The sequence below is a fragment of the Corvus moneduloides genome, chromosome 3, assembly GCF_009650955.1.
Source record: "Corvus moneduloides isolate bCorMon1 chromosome 3, bCorMon1.pri, whole genome shotgun sequence".
Lineage (NCBI taxonomy): Eukaryota > Metazoa > Chordata > Aves > Passeriformes > Corvidae > Corvus > Corvus moneduloides.
The window spans coordinates 33,436,164-33,442,785 of record NC_045478.1 but is presented as its reverse complement, the minus strand read 5'-3'; positions in this window follow the sequence as shown (position 1 = coordinate 33,442,785).

The following is a 6,622-nucleotide window of genomic DNA, read 5'->3' as shown; positions in this document are numbered from 1 at the left end:
GCAACCTTGAGCTAGCGATTATAAAAAGGTGAACTATGGAAAAACGAAGGTCTTTTCAATAGGTGAGGTCCAAAGCCCTCACCTGAATGAATACTAAAGGAGCAATGAAGGTAGATGGGAGTCTCTGGGATATTCATGCTGAGTCCAGGAAGCAACAGGCATTGGTGTACAAGGCATTTGGGACCAGGTCAGGAGAATTAGTCAGAATGCTGCACAAGGACCCACCCTGCTGACATCATGCAGAGGGAAACTGCCTGCCGGGTATCTGTCAGAATAACCAAGAAAAATGCATTTAGTCCATACAGTGAAAAGTTTTGCTATCACTGTGCTGTGCTGTAGATTACAGTATTTCAAGACAAACTGCTGAGAATGGCCCTTTTCCCTGAAGCTTCCCTTCTTACAACTGACTGTAGGTAAAAAGCTCAAACAAAGCATAAAATTAAATTTAAGGTGTCAGCCCAAATGTTAATAGACCCCCAAAACATATCTTTTTTTATAAGGTAAAATGAAACAAGAATAATTCCCTTTTTGTGTTATGCTGACTGCTAGGTTTATTAGGCAGATACTTCAGGGTGCTGACTGTTAAGCTGTGCAGCCCAGTTCAGCAAAATGCCATAGCACATGCTATAAATTATCCTATTGTCTTAAAGGGTCGAGCTTTTAATTTCTTTCTAGTGTCTCAAATATTAATTTAATAGGACACCTTTTTATTTAGTACTTTATTCACCTTCACCTTGTGGGATTTTTTTAAAAGTGAGCAGTTTCCATTTTCCTAGACTATCAACTCATGAATGTAAAAAATAATTATTTTTTAAGAAAATGCATTATCCATACCTGTACTTTCTTTGAAAGAAAGATTCGTATTTCATTTAAAACTTAATTTTTATATGTTACCACATGTTTTTAAACTGGGAGAGAACTTGGAATTGCTGGACACACGTAAAAAATTGAGCTTAACAGAAAAAAGAGAAGAGAGGGTCTATCAAGACAAAGCCCTTAGTAGAACAGAAAATTTTAATTAAATTGCCTAAAGACCATTTTGATCCATTTTTGAAACACATATTTAACAATAAGAAACCTGACAACTGGAAGGTAAAAGAGTAAAAATGAGGACTTCTCAGGAAGTCAGAGATCCCTGAGGGGCAGACTTTGACTGTGTATTTAAACAAGCAACCCTGTATTGTTCAAAAGGCAGGAGTACATACAGCCCTTATGTGAGGCAGGAGAGGGACTGGGGAGGCATCACAATCTTCTGCTTGCTCCTTTTTCACATGGGTTGGGATCATGGGCTAGATTGTCAGTGCTTCCAGACTCCAGTGCAGCTCAGAAGTGAAATTTCGCCATTATTATGCCTAGATCTGACCCTGGTTCTTCTCAGAGTGTTTTCAGTTCAGTACCACTTGCAAGGTGCCTGCTATCTCAGTCCACTCTTGTCAGAACTGGTCATCATGATGGAAGAACAGTAAGCCGTTAGGGGAGCAAAATAGGGCATTGTGCATGTCAGTGCAGATAAATGCTTCTAACTTGTGGTCGGGAATTAACAGGCATCCACCACAAGTGTGATTGTGTTGGCCTTACCTTTCCCAGAAGCTGTTGCCCAGAGCTAGAGATGTCCCAATATCCTTAGAAAAGGGAGGTGCAAATGGTATAGTCATTAGACTGAAGATATTTTGAGCCAGGTTTCTCAAATGTGAACAATTTCTCAAATTTCTCCAGAGTCTATATCCTCGATTTTGGTTTTTTAATACTTTTCCCAATGGTTAGATTATTCTAGTCCTTGTTTCAACAACTCAATGTGATAAAGGAAGCAATTCGAGGATCGTGACTAATTGCTGTAGTATTTCTTATGTCAGATATTAAAGCAGTATAAAAATCACACAAAAGAAAAAGCATGATTTCATGTTATAACACTATGCAGAATGAACATCACTTAAAGACTGAAAAAGCAAAGGTTAAACTACCCACCTTTCGTTTCTCTTTGTGCAGAAAATATTTAGCAGATATTTTCAGTTCCTGTAGGAAGATCAGCAAATTTAGTCTTCAGGGAAAGGTGTGGATGCACATGTATACATGTATGTGCATGTGCTCTGGTCTCACCTGAGTGATTATTTATATGGGAGAGAAATGCACAAACTGAAAAAAGTAAAGTTTTAAATAGCTGAATTTCTTTAAATTGCGGACAGTTATATATGTCATCTTAAAATTAGTGTGTACTGGGAGATGTGTGTAAATTAAAAGCAAGGCCACTGTTGTTTTCCATAAGACTGTAGGGAGTCAAAGTCATCCATTCAGCTTCAGGATTCCCTCATTAATATTTCACATTTCTGTTCTCAGACACAAAAGTGTGAGAAGTTACTCATATAAATTAAAAGTTACCATGGTTATCAATGTCCAAGAAATACTTTAGAAAGCTAAACAAACCTGTAACTACTAGAACTTAGGGTGAAACTTTTCTGGTATAATCTTCCACACCTATAAGTCTATTTTCAGTTTTTCATATATTCTTTTGAAAAAGCTGACGTGACTCATCATCAGAAACAGGATATTAGTTAGACAGACTATGAGCTGTTTCTCACTCATGCCATGTCAGCTCCTTTATTTGATTGGATTTGCAGAGATTAAGGTAACATTTTTCTATTTGGTCATCATATGAGACTACGGCAACGTGATCTACCGATGTTCTTCTGTTTGTCCTCTTTAGTATGATGGCTGTTCCCACCTCTCTTGCTGGAAAATTAAAATCTGTAAGTTATGGTGAGATATCAAGACGATCATGTTCATAAATATTTTGATGTAAATAAGATATATAAAATACTCATTAAGTAAAATGTATGAGCAAAAAAAAAAGGTAAATGTTGGCCCACCTCATCTGAATGATTCACCCTAAGTGATTTTCAGTGATATCATCCTTGCCACGAAGCAGCCATAAAAATGCTAGCAATAATTAGCCATGATGTTTATGAATACTGAATTAATGAGCCCTCCATTCTGGGATTCTTCTACTCAAGGAAAAAGTTTTATGTTGCCTGTTTTAGCTAGTTTTTTGTCATAAATAACATCATTATATTAAAAGGAAGGCTCTTAGACAGCAAAGAAGCCCATAAAAGCCACCATGCTAAGCCTGTTCTAGCCAGACTGCTTAAACAGGGGTGTATCTTGCACTCTGTGTCTCCCCAGAACAAGGCTATCAAAACCTTTCAGGACCTACAGTAAAATGTCCTCTCCCACATAACTCAGAAAGGTGTCATAAGATAATCAAGTCCAAGTTGCTCCTCAAAGCAGAACTGACACTAAATTAAAGCAAGGTTATTTAGAGTTTGGATCCTTAAGGTCTTGAAAAACTCCAAAGGAGACCCCAAGGAGCAACCTGAAAAGAACAGACCTCTAATCATGGTCGTCTAAACCCTCTCTTCTAAAACCAAGGATAGATCCACACTGTTTTTCAAAAGGTGACAGCATCTGTAGCTGTCAACTGTCATATTCATGCCCACTCAGATAAGGCACAGATAACTCATTAGCCCCTTGAATAATTTTCTACTCACAGTTTAGAGAACTTAATGGAATGGTTCATAAAACAATAGAATATGCTGAGTTGGAAGGGACCCACAAGGATCAACAAAGACCAACTCCTGACCCTGCACAAAACAACCCCAAGAGTCACACCATGTGCCTGAAAGCGTTGTCCAAACGTTTCTTGAACTCTATCAGTCTTGGTGCTGTGACCACTTCCATGGGGAGCCTGTTCCAGTGCCCAAACACCCTCTGGGTAAAGAAACTTCTAATATCCAACCTAAACCTCCCCTGACACAACTTCAGGCCATTCCCTTGGGTCCTGTCACTGGTCACCACAGAGAGGAGATCAGTGCCTGTCCCTCCTCTTCCCCTCATGAGGAAGTTGTAACTGCAGTGAGGTCTCTCCTCAGTCTCCTCCAGGCTGAACAGACCAAGTGCCCTCAGCTGCTCCTAATACAGCTTCTCCTTGAAGCCTTTCACCATCTTATCTTGCTAGTTTTCTTCTTTATTGTTGTACAGCTTTCTTACACAATATTTACAAGATGACCTTGCTCCAAACAAGCTTTTTTTGTGCAGTATTTTATCATTTTGCTTGCAGTCATTCCACATTGATAAGAGCTTTCACATGAACAAAGGCTTGTCTGTATATTTTGTTTAATTTCTTGTGAAAGTACTTTTCTCTTAAGTTTCTCAAGATTCTTTTTAGTCTGGAATTGAATGAAACTGAACATTTTAAAGTAAAATGAAGTATTAAACCTCTTATTTAAATTTTCTATTGATTTACAACCTTTGAATGTCCATAGTTACTCAGAATGGGACCTGACTTCGCCCATTTTACCCACTATTGGAAATGTTTGTGAGGGATAATGAGCCTTTACTGGAGAAGGAATTAGAAAGTCAGTCCCTTTGACGTTTCATTCTGTTAGGTGAAGCATCTACAAGCATTACAAACATTTGTAATTTTCACATATCTCAGGTTTCAACTTTTACATTATTTCTTGACAAATACGCTTCAGAAACAAAGCTATTACTTTCTCTCCTGAAGGTGAAAATTCTCCTTTTTTTTGCCTTCCCAAACCTTGCTTTGCCAATTCCTTCTCTTATTCTTGTTACTCACTCTTCATGGCCTATTATCACAAACATAAAATTAAACTGAGAATGTAGTAAGATATATTAGTAAAACTAGATCACAACACAAAGATCATTACGTTTGAAGTGGAACAGAAGATTAAGATGCTAATTCAAAGAATCCAGAGTGCCAGAATAAGTTTTTAAGAAGTGCAGCAAATTGACAGCAAAGAATGAATTTATTGGTTTTTAGGTTAAATTTGAAGCCAATAAGTGCTAAAAACATAACAGCAAATTTCTATATTGTGACATTCAGTTCAAGTTTTAAATTTTCTTTTTCGAATTTCTTTTATATGATAGGGTGTTGTGCGAATCTTTTAGCTCCAGAGGACACAATGTGTTATTGATCAAGTTGCTTAGTAAGTGGAGATTGGGCAACCATTTATTTATTAAAAGTTACATGCTGCACTCAGCCTCTTTTTAACACATTCATCTCCGGTTAGTCCATGCCAACTCTGGGGTTCACAAGAATCATTTAATCTCAGTTAAAAATTGCCAGAGTGAATGGGGAGTGTCCAACACATCAGAGCACAAGACATAACCAGTTATTGGCAAATTACCTTCACTTATCCCACGTAGATCTCTCTCCTTCAGGAGGTCAAGCAAACTTATCAGATCAGAACAGTACTTTCTCCCTCCTGTTATGCTCTGGGAGAATACTCTTTAAGTGGCATAGCTTAGTACCCACGTTCCAAGCACTATAAACAGAAGCTTTTTCAAAATCCAGTGCTACGCATTTCTATGACTAGTCATTTGAGAGTGTTGAAAGTTGCTGTTACTCTTCATAAGCCATCTTCTCAGTATACTTGACAGAGTTCCTGAAAGATCCCGCTTATAGAAGGATGGACTGGATGAAAACCTATCACAAAATTTAGGTGTCCTTAAATAATGTTTTCCAAAAACACTGTTTTAGCAATGGGCATTGTGAAGGTGGAAGTCACAGACATGATATCAAGGCCCGGCCCTTAAACAGGAAATAACATTACTGAAAAATTCTTTGCTTGGGAACAAATTGTAAGAAAATACTCCTATTCTGCAATGAATAATAAGTACAGTAAAAAGCACTAGCAGTTTAATTACAGTGTTGCCGTTGGCACTGCTGACAGCTGTATTCCAAGTGCAGCATAAAGAGGAAACAGACTTTTCCTCTAATGAAATAACCTGTGCTACTTTCAGCCTAGAGAAATAGGGAGGAAGGGGAAGATATGGAAGCTCAAAATCCAGAGAGACTCCATAGACTCTCCATTATGATCAATACACAAAGGCAGACAGAGAAGTGCTGAATACATCAGTCAGAGCAAACCATTATCCCCACGGCTTCAGAGAAAAGAGGCAGGATTTGAGTGCAGCTACAACAGGTCTCTGAGTGCCTCCAACTCTGCAGCCAAATACCTTCCACACTCCATGGGTTCACAGAGACACACACTTCTCCCAATCTTAGCAGGAAATTACACACAAGCAAAAGAAACCTGTCAGCAGCAGCAAAGCATCAAGAGAGTGATTCAATATTCAGTGTATGAGCACGGGCTCATGTTTCCACCATTACCTTAGAAGTGGAAGTCCTACAAAACTGAAGCACATTTACATACCTGCAAAACCAATTTTCCTTTGGACCAGTAAGCTGTGAACTATAATTGAACTTCCAGTTTGTGGAGCTGATGCTTTTCCTCCTCCAGTGTGAAAACCCAAGAAGGTGGTTTTGGAAAATAACCAAATCAAGCAACTCCTTTCCTCTTGTAAACAAGAAAAAAACCTGTCAGAACTCACCTGAGCAGTGAGTTCAGTCTAACAACCACTCTTTCATCTGCTCACTACTTAAATTGGTTAGTCTGGGGGTACCACACATGTTATATTACAGGTGTCCTTACACAGAAGTTTCCAAGACACTTCTTATCAAAATAAGCATTGAAAAGTCATGTACTTATAAAGGGGAGGGATTATATTTAAGATCCTGGTTTTTTATAAGACATTCCAAAAATCT